We start from the raw sequence: 24,864 nt of genomic DNA on the forward strand, positions 1-24,864 counted from the left end.
TCTTAAGCTGTATGGCAAGTCATGCATTTCAGGTTTCACCACCATTTATCCCCGGAAAGTTTTCCATCCTCTCCTCTTGCCGGCTTGCCTTGTATTGGATAATTAGAATTATTGGCAGCAATAATCAGTAATGCTACAGCTGCACTTTTGCCAAACTCCACGGAGATTGCAGTCCCAATTCTTAAGTGACTGAAGGTAATTGAATGAGTGTGCTTTCCTGTGGATGGCTTGTCAGCCAAGCTGCTAGGCTGCTTGCTTTGTGTTTTGTCTTGTTTTAAATATTCATATAGAGATCCTGAATAGATGTGTTTTTTTTCTGGGATTCAGCAGGTTGCTTTCACTGCAGGTAGTAGACATATTGCCTTCCTTTCAAGTTGTGTGTTTTCATCTGTAGCTATTAAGGAACTCAAATCAACAAAAGAAAGAAAGAAGGCCGAGGAAGGGCTTTGAGTTTCATGTTTTCATTCAAAATGTGCAAAACGACAAAAAAAAAAAGCTGCTATTCTGATTTTAATGGTGATGTATGTGACATGAACTTGATGAGACAAAGTTTTGTCTTAAAACAGTGTTTCCAACCTTGGCCGCTGGAAGATGTGTGGACTTCAACTCCCAGAATTCTGGGAGTTGAAGTCCACAAATCTTCCAGCGGTCAAGGTTGAGAAACACTGTCTTAAAACTTTAGGAGGCTGCAGGTCAGCTCTCCAGAATAAATCCACAACTATCTCTATGATGGAAAATCTCTACAGACATTTAACTGTAATGCTTGGGATAGACACCCTTTGAATGGCGTGGGAGTAAGAATGGATTTCCAAAGAAAAAAATGTAGGGTACAAGAACCATTTGCACTACTCAGGTGACCCTGAGGACAAAGATAAATATCCAACTGTTTCCATGACCTTCTAAAAGAGTGCAAATGACCACCTGTCTGCAAGGAGAGTTATAAATCCTTCCATTACCCACTATTTTATCAGAGCTGAAAAAACTTCTTGGATGTGAAGCAAAAGTCTTCAAAGAAAAAACAAGGAAGTCCAGTTGCCTCCTGAAAAAGCACCTTTGGGATATCTATCTATCTATCTATCTATCTATCTATCTATCTATCTATCTATCTATCTATCTATCTATCTATCTATCTATCTACCTACCTACCTACCTATCATCTATATACCTACCTACCTACCTACCTATCTACCTATCTATCTATCTATCTATCTATCTATCTATCTATCTATCTATCTATCTATCTATCTAATTCGACCTCTATGCTGCTCAATTCTGAAGGACTTGGGGAGGCTTACAACAATACCTTAACATTCAACAACTGCCTAATTTCCATATAATTTAACCCCAAGCAAAATGTCTTCTAATTTGTAGGAATTAGCAATGAGTTTATATAACTGTGGATGTAAGGGGGACTACTCACACAGGTAGTGGGTAGTCAACCTTGTTCTTTAACTCCATTGTTTCTACAAAAAATTCATATTCAACTTACTTGCTGAGTTTGTGATAAAAATAAGTGTTTTCCCTGTCCTGTCGTTTTTGACTCCAGGGGGTGTTGCTCATCTCCGTTTCTTAGCGCAGGGAGCCAACATTGTCTGAAGATCTTTTCTATGGTCAAAGTTGGCTATAAACAGAAGTACACAGAAAGCTGCTACCTTCCCACCGAAGTGGTACCTATTAACCTATTTGCATTTGCATGCTTTCAAGCTGCTAGGTGGGCAGGAGTGAGGCAAGTAACGGGTGCATGACCCATCATGTGGTGCTTGGGTCTTGAATCTGGGCTGTCAGCTTTCTAGCTGACATGCTCAGCATCTTTAACTGATGAGCCATCACCCACCCACCCCAGTCTGTGATACATCTGCAAATTCATGTCTTACTAAATTTTTAGTAAAGTCAAGGAAAACTGGGAGGGCAGCAGTAGGTTTTTCCCAGTTTGGACTATTTATTTATTTTATTTATTTTATTTGTCATACAAATTTAGTATTGTATTATAGTATGTTTAACATAATATAAGTATAAAGTAGAGATAGAAAAGATAAAAAGGACATTAGGACAGGAACAGTAGGCACAAAGGTGCACTTATGCACGCCCCTTACAGACCTCTTAGAAAAGGGGAGAGATCTATTGTAGACAACCTACAATTTTGGGATTGGGGAAAGAACCAACAGAGTCCGGTAATGAATTCCAGGTGTTAACCACTCTATTGCTGAAATCGTATTTTCTGCAGTCTAGTTTGAAGCGATTTACATTTAGTTGTATCTATTGCATGCTCTTGTGTTGTTGTTGTTGTTCAAGGTGAAGTAGCCACTAACAGGGAGTACATTGTGATGTATGATTTTATGAACAACAGTTCAATCAGTTCGGAGGCGGCGTAGCTGTAAATTTTCTAAGCATAATAATTGAAGTCTGGAGGAGTAAGGTAATTTGTTGAGGAGTGGAGGACTCTTCTTGTAAAGTATTTCTGGACTCCTTCAATTGTATTAATGTCTGTTATGCAGTGTGGATTCCATACAGGTGAGCTGTATTCAAGAATTGGTCTGACAAATGTTTTGTATGCTCTGGTTAGTAGATCAGTGCTTCTAGAGAAGAAGCTGCGGAGAATTAAGTTTGTGACTCTTAGTGCTTTTTTGGCAATGCTGTTACAGTGGGCTCTGGCACTTAGGTCATTAGAAATGAGTACTCCAAGATCTTTGACTGAATGAGGGTCTTCTGCGAGTTCAGTTTGTCCAAGTGTATTCAGATTCTTTTTATCAATGTGTAGGACAGAGCATTTGTTGGATGAGATTTGCAGTTTCCAGTTGTTAGACCATTCAGTTACATGGTCAAGGTCCTTTTGAAGGGTAGAAATATTATCAGAGGTATTAAATAGCTTAACATCATCACCAAACACAATTGCTTGTAATATTGTCACACAGATTGTTTATATAGAGTATAAAGAGAGTAGGTCCTAGGACACTGCTTTTTAAGGACACTAGATACGAGCTGCTCCACATGTGAGTATTCCAAGTTACGAGCCACGACACGAATGAAATTTCTGTTCGACACCCGAGCTCAAATTCAGGATATGAGCCAAGCTTCCACTAGGTGGCGCAAGAATCCTTGCTTCTGGTTATCTTGGCGCGAAAAAAAAAGTATAAAGGCATTCATTTGAGATGTGAATTGATCGACTTATGAGCTCGGGTCTGGAACGAATTAAACTCGTATGTCGAGGTACCACTGTACTGGTAATGGGAGGCTCCACCCACTCATACGGGATGCTTCTGTGCATGCTCAGAAGTGTCAAGCACAAGCGCAAGTGTTAACTGGTAATAAAATGTTTTAGAACCCTCTATTGCAGGAGGGTTACAGTTTCCTGCCAGATTCTGTGGGGAGAACCTGGCAGTTTTTTTCAAGCACCTTCTGACAACCATAATAAGTGTTGTTTCTTTGGCAGTGGATCTTTGTGGTGGCACAAACTAACTGCAGAGTTGAAACAAGCCTTTTTTTTATCGTACCCTTGACAACGTATTAGTTATTTATGTATTTATTTGATGGCAGCTGAACTCAAAATGACTCTAGGTGACTTAGACTGAAAATGGAAAACAGTACAAGAAAATCAGTTTTAAAAAATCCTGTGCATCTGGAGAAACGTGCTCCCTCAGAAAAAGTACCTCACCCATAGGATTCCAAAAACACCTACACCTACAGTTCATATAGGAACTCAAGGTAGCATGCATAGCATTCCTTCCAATAAAAGAGTATATCGTGTTTTCCTGAAAATAAGACCCCGTCTTATTTATTTTTTTTTAACCTTGAAATAAGTTTATTGCCATGCACACAAAAGCCCAGTTGGGCTTATTAACAGGGGATGTCTTATTTTGGGGTAAACAGGGTATATATATATAGTTCAGGGTTGAATGGTGGAGTCTTTGGTGCTCTGTAAGCTGATTGTATCATTGTAGACATTTGGTTACTCTCTCTGGCCATCTGCATAACTATAACCCAGGCTGTAGGGAAAGTGCCATGGTGGTGCAGCTAGGTCTGGCCCTCTCCTTTTTTAGGGAGTGGGGGCTGCTGACCAGCTTGCCACCAGCACCTTCCTTGTCCCTCACTCCTTCTCCACCACCAACATCAGCCTTACCTCATGTATCTCCAAGTTTTCAGAGAGGGGCAGCATGCAAATCTAATAAATTATTGTTCTTCTTGTTCTTCTTGTTCTTCTTGTTCTTCTTGTTCTTGTTCTTGTTCTTCTTGTTCTTCTTGTTCTTGTTCTTCTTCTTCTTCTTCTTCTTCTTCTTCTTCTTCTTCTTATTATTATTATTATTATTATCATCATCATCATCATCATCATCATCTCCGCCACTTTATTCAGCATACCCAACAGAGGCAGCATGCGGTTGTGAAGGATCCTCATGCCCATCTTTTTTGAGCACCACCACTGCATCTCCCCAAAGAGCTACCCACCCACCCACCCACTGGCAGGACTCGGCCAGAAGTTGCACATCTCCCATTATGGTCTAGACCAGTGATGGCGAACCTATGGCACGGGTGCTAGAGGTGGCATGCAGATCCATATCTTCTGGCACATGAGCCATTGCCCTGCCTGAGCTCCAACATACATGTGCACACTGGCCAGCTGATTTTCGGCTCATGCAGAGGCTCTGGAGCCAGGGTGGTGCAGCAGGTAGTGTTGTACTGCAGGCCACTGAAGCTGACTGTAGATCTGAAGGTCAGCAGTTCAAATCTCATCACCGGCTCAAGGTTGACTCAGCCTTCCATCCTTCTGAGGTGGGTAAAATGAGGACCCGGATTGTGGGGGCAATAGGCTGGCTCTGTTAAAAAGTGCTATTGCTAACATGTTGTGAGCCGCCCTGAGTCTAAGGAGAAGGGCGACATAAAAATCGAATAAATAAAAATAAATAAAATAAAAATAAAATTTTTGGCTTCCAGAGGGCTTCTGGGGGATGGGAAAGGGCCTGGGAATGTGAAAAATGGCCCTACCAAGCCCATCAGAAGTTGGGAAACAAGCTGTTTCTAGCCTCCAGAGGGCCTCTGGGGAGGCAGGGGAGGCAATTTTCTCCCTCCCGGGGCATTGAATTATGGTTGGGGGCACTCACGCAGGTGTGATAGTGTATGCACACACACTTTCGGCACCCGAGGGAAAAAAGGTTTGCTATCACTGGTATAGACACTGACCTCAGAAGGCAAGCAGGTGTTGGGGACCACTGGGAGGCTCATGTGGAAGGCAAGCAAGCATGGTAGGGCTGCAGGGAAGGGAGTACGCTGCTAGCTCCCTTCCCCAGGGCCTGACATGCTTGCTTGCCTTCCATGTGGCCTTCTGCTTGCCTTCCTTTGCAAGGTGGCTATGGGGACAATGGGAAGGCCATCTGGAAGGTAGATAAGCATGTCAGGGCTGTGGGCCATGGGGAATAGAGTAGGGAAGGCAGGCTGGGATGGGGAGGCAGGGCTTCACAGGCATATCTGGCAGGCAGATCAGGGGTGCAGTGCTTCAGGCAGGCAAGCTGCAGTACAGAGACTTGGCAGGACAGGCTAAACAGGTGGCAATCAGGGGACTGGTTCAGGGCTGTGGCCAGCCAGCTATCGCTACCGGTTCGGCAAGGCAGAATGCTAACGGTTCCCCCAGAATGCTAACCATTTGCCCAAACCGGTCCGAACTGGTAGCATTTCACCCATGGTTTGCTCCCATACAGTAGCTTGCCCTGCCAGTGTTGATGCGGCTTTCTCCTTGATTGGGTTTTTTTCCCCCTTGATTGGATATTGTTCCTTGATTGGGTATTGTTTTCTGCTTGCTTGCTTACTTGCTTGGGGTTAATCCCTGCTTTTATGTGTGTTTGGCTGTTGGAGAGGATGCGTTCTTTTTGTTTTTGTTTCTTTGTTAGCTTTTTTAAAATGGTGGGCAAATGTGGTTTACCTGTATGTGCCTACTGTATTAATAACTGATTTGTCTGAATGCCAAGCTTGCAGGGATTCTCTAGCATTTTTGGATTTGGCTTGGCCTAGGATGCTCACAGTTTCTCAGTTATAGTGTGGTTGTCCACGGATTGTGAAATTAAGGAGCACTCCTTCCTCCTGTGAGATAGGTTGGGCTAAGAGATGGTGCTCATTCAAAAGTGATCCTGTGGTTAAAAGCAGCCAGTCCTCTGAGTGCTAAAACCTGATTGTATCTCCCAGCCATATAAAAACAGTACCCATAAAGGCAACATTGCCACTACGTGTTAAAGGATTTTTGTGACACAAGCTAAGTGCAGGACTCTGCAAGACAGAAAAAGAAAAGAGATTTAAAACATGCTGAGACAATCCTGTAACTCAATTTATAATTTATTGAGATGTGGGCATATACTGCCAGGAAGGGGAAAGAGCTTATTCCACTGGCATTCAATTGGCAAACTAATCGTCAGGCAATAACCTTTAAAGCTGCAGATGGGGTTCAAAGCAGGGCACTTAAAAGCAGTTTAAATATAGGTTAGGGAGATTCAGAAATGTGGAATTTAGAGCTAAATTTCTACTTGGAGAAAATCTCAACTTGAATAGAGGGAAAATTAGAAGATAGAAGAGACTGAAATTATACCTTTCCTGAATCTACATTTGGGCTCAGCAAGATTTTGCTGCAGCTAAGGCTGGTGCTGGGCACAATGCCTAGGAAACAAGAAAGGGGATCGGTTGGAAGCGTGAGTAGCAACACAAGCACAGCAGTTATTGTGAGGAAGAATCAGTGAGGTTTAGCAACTTATCATTATTTATATGATTTATCTAACCACCCATTTTATCTGGTGACTCTGGGTGGCATTGGAGGATTAAGATTAAAAACCACAACATACAGACTATCTAGGGGACTGTCTCCTGCCGCATTCTTCCCAGAGATCAATACGTTCACACAGGGTTGGCCTCCTCCAGGTCCTGTTGACTAAGCAATGCAGATTGTTAGGGCTGCAGGGAAGAACCTTCTCTATAGCCGCCCCAGCTCTATGGAACCAACTCCCCGCCCCCCCGATGTCCATACTGCTCCCACCCTACTAGCCTTCTGAAAGGCTGCAAAGACTTGGCTTTGACGGCAGGCCTGGGGCCCATGAATTTTATATCATGGCTGAATTGTATTGAATGTTATGCATGGGTGTTGATTGTATTGTTTGAGTTGTGGTTTTTTAACTGGGGTTTATAGTTTTAGATATTTATATTTGACTTCCTTTTATTGTATTTGTATCTTTTTTATATTGTTGTAAGCCACCCTGAGTCCTTTGGGATTGGGCGGCATAGAAGTCGAATTAAATAAATAAATAAATAAATAAACGAACGAACAGACGGACAAACAAACAAACAAACAAACAAACAAACAAACAAACAAACATAAAGACCCTGCATCCAATGATAAAACAATGATCTCTCTCACAAAAACAACTAAACAACCATTTTAAATGAAAACAGCTCCTCCCAATCTGTTTCAGTCCCACCTGGAATTCTTAAGGGAATCACATGATCAAATTTACTCACATGATCATGGGGATGCTGGAAAGGTTGTATGCCAGCAGGAGTGTTGCCCCTGCTGCTTCAGTGTACTGCACACACAGCTTTGCGTCTCTGGTGTGCAGTCCCCTTGTGAGAGTTTCATTCCTGTGTATGTGCAGAAGCAAAATCTTGCTCAGATGCGTGCATGTGCACACCAGGGACACAAAGATGCGCATGCAGCACAAATTTTTGCTACCGGTGCATGTCCTGTGTTAAGGGTATTCAATCCAAGGTGATATTCCATCATGTTACCATATTAGGTAAAGGAAGGATATAAGCTCATGTTAAACATTAATGAATGCTGAGTCATAGGGTGTAAACTGCAACTTGATTGGGTCAGAGCATTATAAAATGCAAAGTAACTTTACAATGGTCATCTGTTGATTGTTGTTCGTTGTTTGATATTGTTAGTTGGCTGGCTGGAGCTGTTTGAGCATGAGTTAAGTACAGTGTGTTCTGCCTGACCGGCCTCAAGCAATGATTAATGGTCCAGAAAAGAAGGTCAAACACACACGTGGATAGTTAATCAGCAAACTTATATTTAAACAGTAAAGAAAAAAGACTAAAGCAAATGGTCCTTACTTTCAGAAGAAACCAAGAGGATTCGTTGCAAAATTCAATCAGCTACAAAGTTCAGTGAAAAGCCAACCCATGCAAAAGTCACAGAGCAGAAATAGTCCAAGAGTCTCTGAATATTCACAGCACAAAAGCAGCAGCTTGTCCCAGAGCGTTCAACTCCCCCAACTCTGAAATACAATCCACGAGCAGGAACTTCAGAGCAGGAACAAACCACAAACCACCCAGATAATCAGCCACAGTTTGCCTTGGCCCCGTTCCCTTTTTATGCTGTTTAGCCCTCATTAAGGGAACCACACCCAGCCCAGGTGTGTTTCTCCTACTTCTTAAAGCGACCCCTTCTTTGTAAGGCCCTACGGCTGCGTAAATTGATGTATTGTCCTGCAGACGAGCTGAGAGAAGATAAACTGTCTGACGAATTGCCAGCCCCTTCCCCTGAACTGTCTGCCAATTCGTCCTGGCTCTCTGCCCCATCTTCCTGACTGCTGGCTACATCTTCCTGGCTGTCAGCTGCATCATCCTGGCTGTCAGCCAGGCTTTCACAGTCACTGTGGGCCGCGTCTTCCCCATCTGTGGGGGCAACAGCTGGTCCAGGCCCAAACACAACACAGTGGTACCTCATGATACGAACCCCTCATCTTACGAACAACCCGAGATACGAACTCGGGGTTCAGAAATTTTTTGCCTCTTCTTACAAACTTTTTTCTTCTTACGAACCCACTGCTGCCGCCGCCGCCGAGAAGCCCCGCCGGGGGGCTTCTCAGCGTCCTCCTGAACCCGAACGCCAAACCCGAACTTCCGGGTTCGGCGTTCCAGGAAGCCACCAAGAAGCCCCCCCAGCTGTTTCAAAAGATGACAGCCGGGTGGCGGGGTTTCTCAGCGGCCTCTTGAACACCGAACCTGGAAGTTTGGCAAAAGTATGGGTTCAGGAGGCCGCTGAGAAACCCCGCCGCCCGGCTGTCATCTTTTGAAACAGCTGGGGGGCTTCTCAGCGTCCTCCTGAACCCTAACGCCAAACCCGAACTTCCGGGTTTGGCATTCGGGAGGCCGCCGAGAAGCCCCCTGGCTGTTTTAAAAGGTGACAGCCAGGTGGTGCGGCTTCTCAGCAGCCTCCCGAACGCCGAACCCGGAAGTTCGGCAAAGGTTTGGGTTCGTGAGGCCGCTGAGAAGCCTCACCGCCCGGCTGTCACCTTTTGAAACAGCCGGGGGGCTTCTCAGCGGCCTCCTGAACCTGAACTTTTGCCAAACTTCCGAATTTGGCGTTTGGGAGGCCTCCGAGAAGCCCCGCCGCCCATCTGTCACCTTTTAAAACAGCCGGGGGGTTTCTTGGTGGCCTCCCGAACGGCGACCCCGGAAGTTTGGGTTTGGCGTTCAGGTTCAGGAGGACACTGAGAAGCCCTCCGGCTGTTTTAAAAGGTGACAGCCGGGCGGCGGGGCTTCTCGGCAGCCTCCCAAACCCGAACTTTTGCCGAACTTCTGGGTTTGGCATTCGGGAGGCCGCCGAGAAGCCCCGCCGCCCGGCTGTCACCTTTTGAAACAGCCGGGGGGCTTCTTGGCGGCCTCCTGAATGCCGAACCTGGAAGTTCGGGTTTGGCGTTTGCTGTTCGGGAGGCCGCCGAGAAGCCTCCCGGCTGTTTCAAAAGGTGACAGCTGGGCGGCGGCGTTTTTTTGCATTTTTTTTTCGTTGCACGGATTAATTGATTTTACATTGTTTCCTATGGGAAACAATGTTTCGTCTTACGAACTTTTCATCTTATGAACCTCCCTTGGGAACCAATTAGGTTCGTAAGATGAGGTATTACTGTATTGAGTTAGAGCTGTAGTGTTGATACAGAGAAACCTGGATTGGTTTAGTATCTACTTGTAAGTAAGCTTTACTGTATATAGCTTAAGTAAAGTTTGTTCCTGTAAATAGAACACTAAGACAGAAGATATTTTGCTTCCACTGAAGAGTAAAACTGTTTACTACTGTTTTTCTACAAAAGTGTATTTGTTATTTCTCTGCACTGGTTTCTAAATTGCCACACTATAAAGTCAAGTCCTACTGCCTAGCCCTGTGTATCTGGACATCCTGATCCATACCAGTAGCAACTCGCTACTGGTCGTATGTATGAAAAATGGGAATAAGCCACTTTACTTTACTGTACTTTCAACATCAGAGGCAATCCATAAGCCAAGTGGTCTTTTTTGAAATAGCACGATGTGATGCCCATGTTTCTAGTCCTCTTTTCCTGATGACTGCTTATAAGGCAAAATAAGTCTCAAAGCAAACTTCTCATTTATCATAAATGATCAAAATTTAGCTTCTTGGCTTTTGGCTCAGATCAAGCATGTGTAACTTTATACTTGTTAGGTTTATTAGTCTCTGCCACAACTGCCTGCAACATTATATTGAACTGCATGGAAAGTTCACTAGCCCGCCTAGCCTGGTGAAAAACAGCATCTGCAGTGAGATCTAAAAATCTATTCCACTCATTCAAAGTCCCATTTGTTGATATCCCCAACAATTAATGATTTGAGCAAAGCTCAGTTCTTCATTTTCTCATTTATTTCAGAAATGAATGCACATCATTAATCCATCTATTGTGTAACTCTTAAAGTCTATTCATCCACGCACAATGGAGAGAATGTAACATGACATGCACAGAAAGATATATGAAGGCGACGGTGTAAGAGACAATTCCTTCTGCTTAACATAATTACATAGCAGAAAGATAAGGGTAGACAGCAGATTTCCTTCCATCGATGCATCACTTCTAACTACCTGATACTCAATATTATTAGTCTTAGATGATTACTACACCGTCGTGCGTATATTCACTTTTGATTATTCTAAATAAAACTTGGCAACTTTAAGATGTGTGGACTTCAATTCCCATAATTCCCCAACCAAAATGGTTGGCTGAAGAATTCTGGGACTTCAAATTCACACATCTTAAAGCTACAAGTTTGAAAAACACTCCTTTAAATCATGGGTATCAAACTTGATCGTGTCATGTGACATATTATGAGCTGAGTTGGGCGTGGCCTGTGTGTGACTCAACCACCCCTCAGGCCACCAGTTTGAGAGGGCTGTTCTAAATGATAATAAACATAAATGGAATAAAGTAAATGTTGAACTTTGAAAGCCCTCTAAAATAATCACTCCATAGTCATTTTGCTCTTTCGGTTCTTGTTCTCCACTTTATTTTGCTTTTGCTTTTGCCTGTCTCTGGACTCTTTTGATTATGTTTGTCATTACAGGATATAAATAAAAAATATATAAATACAATCTAACATTGAGGACTTTGCAATTTCTATCTAAAACGAATGAATAGCAAAAATAGCAAACAAAGAACCCTGGAAATTCTAGACTATGACAGTGAAGAGTAAATCTCTACTTAAAATATGGTTGTTGTTCAGATAATTTCTCATTCAAATTTATCCAATGTTGTTTTCCATTGCAATTTTGTGTTGCTAATCACCTGCAAACATGTAGCTGACATCTGGATCAAATATTCTGAATTATAGGAATCTGTCCATTTCATATGTAGAACAAAATTATTTTTTCTGTGATACTTTTTAAAGGTTAACATTTCTTGGGAGCTGTAAATAAATTATTTTATTTTGATGTATATATTTTGTGTAATCTTAATCATCAGTAAAACTAGGGAAACAAGAAGTGGAAATCTTACTAACAGGTCTTAAAATGTCATACTGAGTGTTTGTTTTGTGACCTTGTAAACAGAAACATTTGTAGAGTGACATTTAATCACTTAAATAAACTAAGGACAATTTTCAAAACAACTCAATTGAGAAAAATCATTTGATGTTGTAGATTAAGGGGTGATCAGGATGTTGCAGAGCTTCTAGAAGTTGTACTCTTGAATCTATTAAATAAAAATCATTAAGAAGATTTATTTACAAAAACATTTCTAAATCTTTATGCCCTATTCACTTCCTCCGCTCCCAATGGCTTGTGGTTTTTTTGCCTCTATATATTCTGCAGAAGGACGCACTCATATTCAGTAGAGAAAGAGACGAATAGATAGATAGGTATGGATATAGATAAGTATAAAAAAGAAATCTCTGTGGATTTTACTCCACTAATCGTTGCTGACTCTAGGGGTTGTGTTTCTTATCAGCATTTCAAGATAATTTCTTGAAATGCGTTTCTGCATTTTTGTGGGGTCATCTAGTCAGCATATCATGGAGTGCTGTTACCTTCCCATCAAAGTGATACCTATTTATCTACTTGGATTTGCACACTTTTGAATTGCTAGGTTAGCTGGAGCTGGGGCAATGATGGGAGCTCACCCTGCCACATGGTACTCAGGTTTGAATTTGGACTGCCAGCTTTCCAGTTGACAAGTTCAGCATGTTAACTTCTGAGACACCACAACACCCATAGATAAACATAGATTCTAAGAATTTGGAGAAAGAGCAGGGTGTAATTCCAGATTAACTCTCAAATGATAAAATATATTCCCTCCCTCCCTCCCTCTCTCCCTCCCTCCCTCCCTCCCTCCCTCCCTTCCTTCCTTTTATCTTCAAGTGATTGTTGATTCTTGATGACTGCCTGGAGAAAATCCCTTCAGTTTTCTTGACAAGGTCTTTGAGAAATAGTTTGCCCTTGACTTTTTCCTTGAGTTAAGAGAGAGGGACTGGCCAGAGTTCTCCTATCTGGCTTAATTCTGGATGCAGGACTAGAATTCAGAGTTTGCCAGTTTCTAGCCTGATTACTTTGATCACTCCACCACACTGGGTCTTAGAACTGAATTAGTCCAGGTTTAAATACCCAGTCAGTCATTAACTGTAGATGACAAAGAATTTGTTTGCCAATAGTAATTGTGACTATAAGATTTGAACGGGCCATAACCCATGATTTCTATATTTTAAGTTTGTGTATCTCTGAAAAAAAAGAAAAAGTTTAATGATTTTAACATACCTACTAACCTTGAAGGAAAAGTTAATTCTGTAAAATATTTTAATTTGATTATCTTATCACTTCTTGAACACCGAAGAATTTGGTGGAAAGGAAGAGGATTTTAAATGCATCAAGCTTTATATAATAAAGTTAGTAGGAAAAGTAAAAAATATCTTTTCCAATCTTCTAGCTGTCAAAAATAGATCATGAATCTAACATGAATTATGTAATTTCAGTAAAACAGATAATCTGAAAAAGCCTTCAACTCAAAAGTATATTGGACTAGTAACCATAAAGTTCTACATTAGGGGTCTCCAACCTTGGCAACTTTAAGACTTGTGGATTTCAACTCCTAGAATTCTGGAAGTTGAAGTCCACAAGTCTTAAAGTTGCCAAGGTTGGAGACTCCTGTTGTAAAAGATGAAGAGTAAGAAGCAATGCAACAGCCAGGCAACTTTATGGCAACACCAGATTATTTTGGTGATTCCTCTCCCTATGAAGAAATATCACTGGCTAGCTGAAGAATTCTGGGAGTTGAAGTCCATATGTCTTAAAATTGCCAAGGTTGGAGATCTCTGGTCTAGCCCACAGAAGCAATGAGGATATGGCAAACATTCAAGAAGAAATCCTCCCTAGTTTTGGCAAAAGTAAAAGTAAGGGATGAGAGAGGTACTTTCAGAATTGCAAAATTCTGTTTTTGTAGTTGGTGCTTTTTGTCTATGATCTGACACAGGATGCCTTTGGGGACACCCTGGGACTTTGATTGAGCCCCTAGGGTTTTAGATTTTGATACAGTGGTACCTCATGATAGAAACCCCTCGTCTTACGAACAACCTGAGATACGAACCCAGGGTTCAGAAATTTTTTGCCTCTTCTTACGAACTTTTTCCTTCTTACGAACCCGCCGCCGCTGAGAAGCCCCGCCACCCGGCTGTCATCTTTTGAAACAGCCGGGGGGCTTTTCTCAGCGTCCTCCTGAACCCGAACGCCAAACCCGAACTTCTGGGATCAGCGTTCAGGAGGCCGCCGAGAAGCCCCCCGGCTGTTTCAAAAGATGACAGCCAGGCGGCGGGGCTTCTCGGCGGCCTCCCGAACGCCGAACCCAGAAGTTCGGCAAAAGTTCGTGTTCGGGAGGCCCCTGAGAAGCCCCGCCGCCTGGCTGTCACCTTTTAAAACAGCCAGGGGGCTTCTCAGTGTCCTCCTGAACCCAAACACCAAACCCAAACTTCCGGGTTCGGCGTTTGGGAGGCCGCTGAGAAGCCCCGCCGCCCGGCTGTCACCACCCCCACCTGCTTATCATAGCTGTGTTTGGATCTGGTTGCCATAACTGAGACATGGTTTAAGGATTCTAATGAATGGGAAATATCCATACCAGGATATACACTGTATAGGAATGATAGACTAGAGAGAAGGGGAGGTGGAATAGCCATTTATGTTAAAGAAAGTCTAAAAACAACACTAATTCAAAATACATGTCAAGATCTGGAGACTCTGTGGATTTGCATGCAAAATAAAGAAGGTTCTGTCATTAGAATTGGGGTGATCTATAGGTCTCCAGGGCAATCTGAGGAATATGACAACAAGATGGTGGATGAAATTACCCAAATGGCACTAAAGGGAGATATTGTGGTTATGGGTGATTTCAACATGCCTGATGTTGACTGGAATATCCCTAGTGCCCTTACATGCAAAAGTAAGAATATAGTAGAGGCCTTTACAGGAGCAGCTCTGGCACAGCTGGTTAAGACACCAACTAGAGGGGAGAATATTCTAGATTTAGTTTTTACGAATGGGAATTGGATTTCAGAGGTCAAGGTGGGAGAAAATTTAGGTTGCAGTGACCATCTATGTTTGTGGTTTGATGTAAAAACTCATTGTGAGCAATCCTATAATGTAACCAAAGTATTGGATTTCAGAAAAACAAATTTTAATGCAATGGGGGAATATTTAGATAATGAATTAAAGGGGAGGGATAAAATGGCAGGAGCGAGCACCCAGTGGACTGTATTAAAAAAGGCCATCTTAAAAGCCACTGGACTGTATGTAAGACAAATAACTAAAGGTAAAAGGAAGAAGAAACTGCTATGGTTTAGCAATGATGTAAGGGCTATAGTCAATGAAAAAAAGGCTGCCTATAGGAGGTATAAAGAGTCTGGAAGTATAGCTGATAGGGAGGTGTATAAAATGAGACAGAAGGAGGCAAAACAGATAATATATGCTGCTAAAGCCTCAAAAGAGGAAGAAATTGCCAAATCTGTAAAGAAGGGGGATAAAACCTTTTCAGATATATTAGTGATAAGAAGAAGAAAAACTGCAGCATCCGGAAGCTTAGTACCGGGAATAATACATGTATTAATGGGAATAAGGAGATCGCTGACCATTTCAATAGCTACTTCTGTTCAGTTTTCTCAAAAGACACCTTACAAAATAACACTATAGGGGGATATAGCATTGCTTCCAGCTGTACGGATTCAGCTCCAGTGATCTTAGAAGCTGATGTCTTAGAAGAACTTGAACGATTAAAGATAAATAAGGCAATGGGTCCAGATGGCATCCACCCCAGAGTTCTTAAAGAACTCAGATCTGTCATTGCTACCCCCCTGACTGATTTGTTTAACCAATCCTTGTTAACAGGAGAAGTTCCTGATGATTGGAGAATGGCCAGTGTTGTGCCTATCCACAAGAAGGGCAGTAGAGAAGAAGCTGGTAACTACAGGCCGGTTAGCTTGACATCAGTGGTAGTTAAAATGATGGAGACTCTACTCAAAAAGAGGATAAATCAGCACCTAAAAAACAATAACTTATTGGACCCAAATCAGCATGGCTTTACTGAAGGCAAATCATGTCAGACTAATCTCATTGATTTCTTTGACTATGTCACAAAGGTGTTGGATGAAGGTGGTGCCGTGGATATTGCCTACCTGGACTTCAGCAAAGCCTTTGATACGGTTCCACATAAAGAGCTGATAGATAAATTAGTGAAGATTGGACTTAATCCCTGGATAGTTCAATGGATTTGCAGCTGGCTGAAGCATAGACATCAGAGAGTTATTGTTAACGGCGAGTATTCTGAGCAGAGTCAGGTTACAAGCGGTGTGCCACAAGGGTCTGTTCTGGGTCCTATTCTTTTTAATATGTTTGTGAGTGACATAGGGGAAGGTTTGGTAGGGAAGGTTTGCCTATTTGCCGATGACTCTAAAGTGTGCAATAGGGTTGATATTCCTGGAGGCGTCTGTAATATGGTAAATGATTTAGCTTTACTAGATAAATGGTCAAAGCAATGGAAACTGCAGTTTAATGTTTCCAAATGTAAAATAATGCACTTGGGGAAAAGGAATCCTCCATCTGAGTATTGTATTGGCAGTTCTGTGTTAGCAAATACTTCAGAAGAAAAGGATTTAGGGGTAGTGATTTCTGACAGTCTCAAAATGGGTGAGCAGTGCAGTCAGGCGGTAGGGAAAGCAAGTAGGATGCTTTGCTGCATAGCTAGAGGCATAACAAGCAGGAAGAGGGAGATTATGATCCCGCTATATAGAATGCTGGTGAGACCACATTTGGAATACTGTGTTCAGTTCTGGAGACCTCACCTACAAAAAGATATTGACAAAATTGAACGGGTCCAAAGACGAGCTACAAGAATGGTGGAAGGTCTTAAGCATAAAACGTATCATGAAAGACTTAATGAACTCAATCTGTATAGTCTGGAGGACAGAAGGAAAAGGGGGGACATGATCGAAACTTTTAAATATATTAAAGGGTTAAATAAGGTCCAGGAGGGAAGTGTTTTTAATAGGAAAGTGAACACAAGAACAAGGGGACACAATCTGAAGTTAGTTGGGGGAAAGATCAAAAGCAACATGAGAAAATATTATTTTACTGAAAGAGTAGTAGATCCTTGGAACAAACTTCCAGCAGACATGGTAGATAAATCCACAGTAACTGAATTTAAACATGCCTGGGATAAACACATATCCATCCTAAGATAAAATACAGAAAATAGTATAAGGGCAGACTAGATGGACCAGGAGGTCTTTTTCTGCCATCAGTCTTCTATGTTTCTATGTGTTGATCAGGAAACTATTCAGTCTGTTGGTTATTACCTATTAAGCCCTACATGGCTTAGGGCCAGACTATCTATGGGACTGTCTCCTGCCAAATACCTCCCAGAGACCAATAAGATCACACAGAGTTGGCCTCCTCCATGTCCCGTCGACCAAGCAATGCAGATTAGCGGAGCCGTGGGGGAAAGCCTGCTCTTTTGTTGCGCCGGCTCTATGGAACCAACTCCCCCCCACACCCCTATGTCCATACTGCTCCCACATTACTGGCCTTCCATAAAGCCATGAAGACCTGGCTTTACTGGCAGGCCTGGTGGCCATGAATTTGACATCGGTCATGGCCCAATTGTATTGAATGGTATGTATATGTGTTGATTGGACAGTTGAGTGTGTGGGGTTTTTTTTAACTGGGGTTTTATAGTTTTAGATTTCTATATTTGACTTCTTTTATATTGTATTTGTATCCTTTTTATATTATTGTAAGCCGCCCTGCGTCCTTTGGGATTGGGCGGCATAGAAGTCGAATAAATAAATAAATAATGAAAACCTTGAGGGAACACACTGTGCAGATTTCACCATCACTTCTGCAGATTTTCAAGGTCTTGGAAAGTTCCTCAGGAAACACCCAATGTCCCTAAGGTACCACCCAATGTTCTTGGAAGGCCTCCAAGAGAGATAACAGGAAAAATATTTAGGCATTGTGTTAGCTAGTCCATTTCAGAGGGTGGCAGTGCTGAAGAAGAAAAAGTTTTTAAAAACATATTCCATACTGGGATTTATGAATGTTAAGTAATGTTCTTATGTTATAATGGTTATATATTAAAGCAGGAACAAATCCTGAGCTCTTTTTCTGGTTCTTTTGTACAGGGGACCACAGCTATCTGTGTACATAATTAAAAAAGAAATTCAGAAATGTTTTACAAAAATGAAATCAATAGAGTAATTTTTCAGAATAATATATTTGTCTGTGGGAGATATTTCTTTTCTAAATGTTAATTGCTAGTTGGAGTGGGAGGATTTTTACTGAGTTTACATTGGGAAAAGAAAAGGATAAACCTGCCTTTCTAGTGGTATAATGGTGAGGACTACTATATTTTTGTTCCCATCTCGATGTGTCTAGAATTTTAACTTTAAATGACATAACTGCTTCCTAGGTGGCTAGGCTCTGAGATGTTTGTCCTGTTGAAACTAGTAGAACACAGTTATCTGAGGAAACATCAATAAAATCAGCCACAGATTTGAAAATAAAACATGTACCAACTGAATGGCCTCCTGACCTGCAATACACTGATTTTAAAATAAATCCCTTTTGATGAGAAGTTTTATTAAAAGAAATAAAAGCTGAATGGATGATTTATGAATCTGGGGATTAACAGGGTTAAACTTGGAGGGGGAAAGTTAAGATGGCAGTTGCTTGATAGAGAGAAGGGCAGAAGTCATAATTCTATGTTCTTTTCCTTCCTTCCTTCCTTCCTTCCTTCCTTCCTTCCTTCCTTCCTTCCTTCCCTCCCTCCTTCCCTCCTTCCTTCCTTCCTCTCTCCCTCCTTTCTTCTTTCCTTCTTTCTTCCTCCCTCCTCTCCCTTTTTTCCTCCCCCCTTCCTCCCTCCCTTCCTCCCTCCCTCGCTCCCTCTCTCCCTCCTTTCTTCTTTCCTTCCTTCTTCCTCCCACCCTCCTCCCCTTTCTTCCTCCTTCCTTCCTTCCTTCATCCCTCCCTCCTTTCTTCTTTCCTTCTTCCTCCTTCCTCTGCCTTCCTCCTTCCTTCATTCATCCCTCCCTCTCTCCCTCCTTTCTTCTTTCCTTCCTTCCTTCCTTCCATCCATCCATCCTTCCTCTCTCCCTCCTTGCCTCCCTCCTTCCTTCTTTCCTTCCTCCTTCCTCCCTCCTCTCCCTTCCTTCCTCCTTCCTCCCTTCCTCCCTCCTTTCTTCTTTCCTTCCTTCTTCCTCCCATCCTCCTCCCTCCCTTCCTTCATTCCATCCATCCATCCATCCTCTCTCCCTCCCTGCCTCCTTTTTTTCTTTTTTCTCTTTCTTCTTTTTTCATCTTTCATCTTTTAAAACTTTTTATACTTTAGTTGTATCAAACCATTCTAATAACAATGTTTAAGAAAGTAAATTCTTTAAAAAAAAAATGAGATTCCAGCTAACGATATCATTCAAGACAGAGTTAGATATCAGTAAATTCAGTCCAGGAGAAATTATTGCGTGAGAGTTAAAGATGCAATGGGATAGAGGTTCTAACTTAGTAAATGCTTATTTAGACGTATGCTTAAAAATCCAATGGACTTTATTAAACTGAGAGTGGGCAGCACTTATAATCTATGCAGTATATTTAGGGTTGAGAATATTTAGGATGGACCTATTTTTAAGCTAAAAGCCATTCAGTTTTCTGGCTTTACAAATGAAATCTCTTCTGTTAGATGTAAACAAATGAGCACATTGTAAACCAATCTATGTGAGTTTCAATATAAAAAAATCTAAATGATATAAGTAACACACATGAATTTAATATTGGTACCCAGCAACCGTTTGTAGCACATCATTTATTTCTGGAAGTTAGAGAGGACCTCATCACTCAGGAGTGATGGAGCAAAGCAGAACCACAAATGAGTAATGAAAGGCCATCAAAAGAAATAAATAAGGGATCCAAAACCTAGTCTGGTGAATAGGTTCTCTTTATGCAACACCAATTTTAGCCAGCATTGATTGCCTGTTAATATATTACACTAAATGTTAAATTAATACAGTAGCCGGCTTATGAGTTAGTTATAGAAACTTTCCTAATATTTAGCTTACTGGCAATAGAAAAAGAAACTTAGTCATAGGGCTTAAACATCATCCTGAGGGGGAAAGAGGTAATTTTGTGGCTGATCCATTTTAATTAATTTAATTACCGGTAATTAATTGGCTGCCTATCTTACCATAGAGTAATTCTGGGCAGTTTACAGTTACATATACAGTTAAAACATTAAATATATATATAAAAATGCCCTTTATGGCTCTTTTAATGACCATATACTATATATTATTTCTACAGTATAGCACACAATTCACATTTTTTACTGAATATTTTCCTGAGATTGCAGTTATATAGCATAAGAATGAATAACGAACTGGCAAGAAACTAAAAATCAATATTTGTGATTGCAGAAGGGTTTATTTGGTTTTCCCTTTCCTTCTTCCTTTTTAATGAGGTCCTTTTTTATTGCAGGATATTATTATTATTCTTTATCAGGTAATGCTTCCCAAAACATCATCTTGTGTAACACTGTGAAATGATAAATATCTCTTATTCGTAATTGCCCTTTCTGTGGCCATTTGAGTGTATCCACCAGTGGCAAGAAATAGTTTTGCATCACCCTTCCTGAATCAGGCAGACTTTGTGTCAACTCTGAACTGAACCTAGATGACGCTATCTTGTGCTGCCTCATAGTTGCCTGAGAGGAATGAAGTAAATGAATGAGTAGTAAGGCCAGGGGTGGGCTGCTGGGGATTTGAAGGGATTCTGGAGAATCTCTAGCTAAGATTTTGTGCAGTTCCTGCCCCTCCCACCCCTCCCAGGAGTCCCCACGCAACCCATTTTGGATGCAGGTAAGTGTGGAGGCTTGGGGAGGGCAAAAATCAGGCCTACAGAAAGTTCAGGAAGGCCAGAAAAAGGCCTCTTTCCAGCCTTCAGAGGGCCTCAGGAGCCTGGGGAGAATGTTTTACCTTCCCGGAGTCTCAATAAAAGCATGGGGAGGGCAAAAATGCCTTCCCCCACTGTGGCCTAATCGACAGGAGACCGATTAGGCCACAACCTTCATGGCCACACCAATCCAGCAACTGGACAGAGAACCCCCTGCTAAAATTTATGAAGCCCACCCCTGAATAAGGCCTTAGTAAAACCACACCTGGAATACTGCATCCAGTTTTGGTCACCACTTTACAAAAAGAGATGTTTAGGGGGATGGGGGAGTGCAAAGATGATTAAAGGCCTGGAGACTATAATATATAAAAATCAGTTGTGGGATTTGGATTTGGCTAGTCTAGAGAAAAAAAAGGACATAGGTTCGCCCTCACGGGTCTAGGGTCTCCTGCTTGAGCGTGGGGCTGGACGAGAAGACTTCCAAAGTCCCTTCCAGACGTATTCTGATTGATTTAAAAAGTATATAATGGCAGATGGCGATAAACTTGGGAAACAGAGGGAATCCAGGTCATAGTGGCCCCAAAGGTGATTTTTCGAAAGGCAACTGGACTTTCTTTTTTCTTGAAGACATTTCACTTCTCATCCAAAAAACTTTTTCAGTTGAACTTTTTTGAAAAAAGCACCTTTGAGAGATTGGAAGGATACTGTGGAAGCCAGGTCAGAATGAATTCCTAACATAGTTTCAGGGATGAGTTTCTACTGGTGTGGTAGGTGACTGCGCATTGATAGCGGCCGCCAGATTGCACACTTTGTACGCAACCACTCTGGTGCCAGTCTTATGCACGCCACCATCTTTTTTCTTCAATTATTTGTATTCTTTGCTTTGTGCGCATGCACAGAAGACAAATCTCGTGAGGGGACTCTTATGCACATAAGATTGCAGTGATTTTTTGCTTCTGTGCATGGGTGGAAGCAAAAAATTGCTGAAATCTCATGTATGCGTCCCCTTGCAAGATTCAGGTACATTTTTGCTTTTTGTGCATGCGCAGAAGCAAATACATGCTGAGGGCACACATAGACGCATGTGCATAGTATACACAGAAACACAAAATGATCCGGGATGGCGCAGCAGGTAGAGTGCTGTACTGCAGGCCACTGAAGCTGACTGTAGATCTGTAGGTCAGTGGTTTCAATCTCATCACCGGCTCAAGGTTGACTCAGCCTTCCATCCTTCTGAGGTGGGTAAAATGAGGACCCGGATTGTGGGGGCAATAGGTTGGCTCTGTTAAAAAGTGCTATTGCTAACATGTTGTAAGCCGCCCTGAGTCTAAGGAGAAGGGCGGCATAAAAATTGAATAAATAAATAAATAAAATGACTGAAGCTGTGCACGCAGTGCACTGGTAGCGGCTGGTAATAGCAATCCGCCCCTGCATAGCTTATATCTGTTTTAGTTTAGGCTGTGCAGATATCCAAGCCAGGGCACTGCTACCATAAATACTAAGCACTCCTGTGCATAGAACGCTTACATGGGGTGAGAAACAGATTGAAAATATTTAGTGTGTGTTATTCCATTTTAATTTGCATGGCTATTAGGTTTACCTATATTGTGCTCCAATAAATACAGTTCTAGAAAGATCAGATCAGTTTTTGTGAATCTTCCTTTACAAGGCATAAAATATGCCATTACCTGCACAGTAGCCAAATTCTCTGTTGTTCCAATAAAAACAAGATGTAGCTTAATTTTTATTTAAGATCTTAATATGCAGATTTGTTATCACTTAAGATAAACAATTTAAGTAATGTGCCTTTTCCCATTACAGACTGTAGTATTTTAGCCTCACGTTTACAGGGTTTATTATTATTGCTCATTATGCTAGTTTATGTTGCCTTTTACTACGGAGACATTCTGCTATGCTGGTATTTTCCCTTATTCATTTTGACCTGATTTGTTACGTTGCATATATTCTATATTTTTACTGTCCATTGACTGAATAAATTTACTGGTACTTGTGCATAAAAACACTTTTAAAAATATTCTAGTCATACACATTTGCATCTAAAACAATGCTTAATATGGTAATTGTGTACATGCATACTCACATTCCGCTAAAAGTATTATTTTTTTTACCATGTTATTGGCACCCTCTGTTGTGTAGCATCCTTGTGCAGTGCACAATTTGCACAGTGGGTTGAGCAACCAGGCTTTGGATTTTTTCAGACGTTTTTCATTTGGCATCCTCTCCATGACACTGACAGCTGCATTTTGTACTCATAGCCTCCCATGTCCATAAAATCAGTGTTAACATTACTGTTTTAATTCTTTAAGAAGAATTAGAGTGGTAAAATGTTTTTCAAGATCAACAACTTTAAGACGTGTGGACTTCGACACCCAGAATTCCTCAGCTAGCACAATCTATACCAGTGTCCTTATCCAGATTAGGGGATCAGAAATGGTGCTTTTCAAAAACCTGATTTATCTTGGAGTCAAGTAAGTTCTTCCAAAGCCTGCCTGCCCACTTCCCTCTTTCTTTCCTTCCCTTCTCTCTCTTCCTTCCTTTTATATGCGGTTCATATCACTATGCAGAACAACTCCAAATAAGAATTCTGCATTCTGTTATAAAGATTTTAATTATTACCTTTATACTGCAAAATCCCAGCAATTTTCTTCTCTCCTCATGTGCTTTGATGAGTTAAGTGAAATAGTAATTTCTGTTTTCTTGTGCCACAGTTTTATGAAAGGTTAGCACTGCAGGAGTTTTTAGGAGGTGTCAGGCTTGAAAGACTAAGTCCAGAGATGAAGATTCAATTAAACTGACATTGCTGAAAACGTATGGAAAGGAATCTCTCAAATCAACTGAGTATCTTGTTAGAGTTAAATAAGGGTCAATGGCACTCAAGGGAAACTTAATCCATTTGTGGCCAAATAAGGATTCTAGGCTGGTGGGGTGAAATCCAGCAGGTTCTTGACAGGTTCTGGAGAATCAGTAGAGGAAATTTTGAGTAGTTTGGAAAACTGGCAAATATCACCTCTGGCTGGCTCCAGAGTGGGATGGGCATGGAGATCATCTTTATGTGGCTAGGAACACATTTGGGCTTGCCCAAAAATGTGACATTAGATCTACACAAGGAATACTACAATTTTGCAATATCTTTCTCCTGGAGTGTGATAACAGATTAGGCAAGTAGCTCAATTTTCTTTAATTGCTATAAAAGTTCAGTTCTAGAATGATTAAAATGATTAAAGCGTTTATGGGTAAAAACATGCTATTTAATTATTTCCTATTTTAAAAGTAATTAAGGATCATACTAAGGTACTAGAGAAGGAAAGACCATTAAAAAACCATTAAGTATTCAATAAATAGTGCATAAACCTACTATCCGCACTGCATCCTCTACCTGTGGGGGCAGTAGCCCATTACTGGGAATACTCCTTCCTCCTCCTATTTTCCCCACAAAGACCCTGCCAGATAAGCGAGAGACAGAAACTGCCCCAAGGCCACCCAGCCAGCCTAAGGCAGGACTAGAACTCACAGTCTCCTGGTTCTTAGGCTAGCACTTTAACCACTGAACCAAACTTGTTTGCTGTTCTTTTCTTTTCAAAAACCCTGCTCTGATCTTCTGTTGCAATGTCTTTTTCTACAAAATCTCACCTCAGCAGCCATCTCAACTGGAAGTGGATAACCTGCTAATGATGTTCTTAGCACAGCGAGCCACAAGCCTCAAGATCAGGAAGAAACCGTGGTCATTTTCTCAACATGCCATGCCACAGTACCTCACATTCCCCATGAGATGCTAATTTTCCCACTTGGCTGCCCTGCTGCCACAAGAAGATGGGTTGAAGAGAGACTCCAGGGCTACTGAATATGTGACTAAAGAAGAGAAAACAGCCCACTCTGGGCAGCACATGAATTTTTGAGAAAAAAGCACTTCCTCAGAACCCTGGAGTGATTTGCATAGGTTAGTAGTTACAAATCAATTTATACTGGCTCAGCATTTTATACAGAGGTTTGTTCTCAAGTGTTTAAATTCCACTTTAACCCTGAAAACTCTGGTCTATCAGTGCTGGATAATTGGATTTTTTCACAGCAACACAGTACAACACTTTTCAGCTTTGCAATTGCCTATTAATTGCAACGGGCACAGCACAACACCCGTTTATACATTTTTGTATCCTTAATTAATTTGAACGAATTTTGAGCTA

Source organism: Erythrolamprus reginae, chromosome 5 (assembly GCF_031021105.1).
Source record: "Erythrolamprus reginae isolate rEryReg1 chromosome 5, rEryReg1.hap1, whole genome shotgun sequence".
NCBI lineage: Eukaryota > Metazoa > Chordata > Lepidosauria > Squamata > Dipsadidae > Erythrolamprus > Erythrolamprus reginae.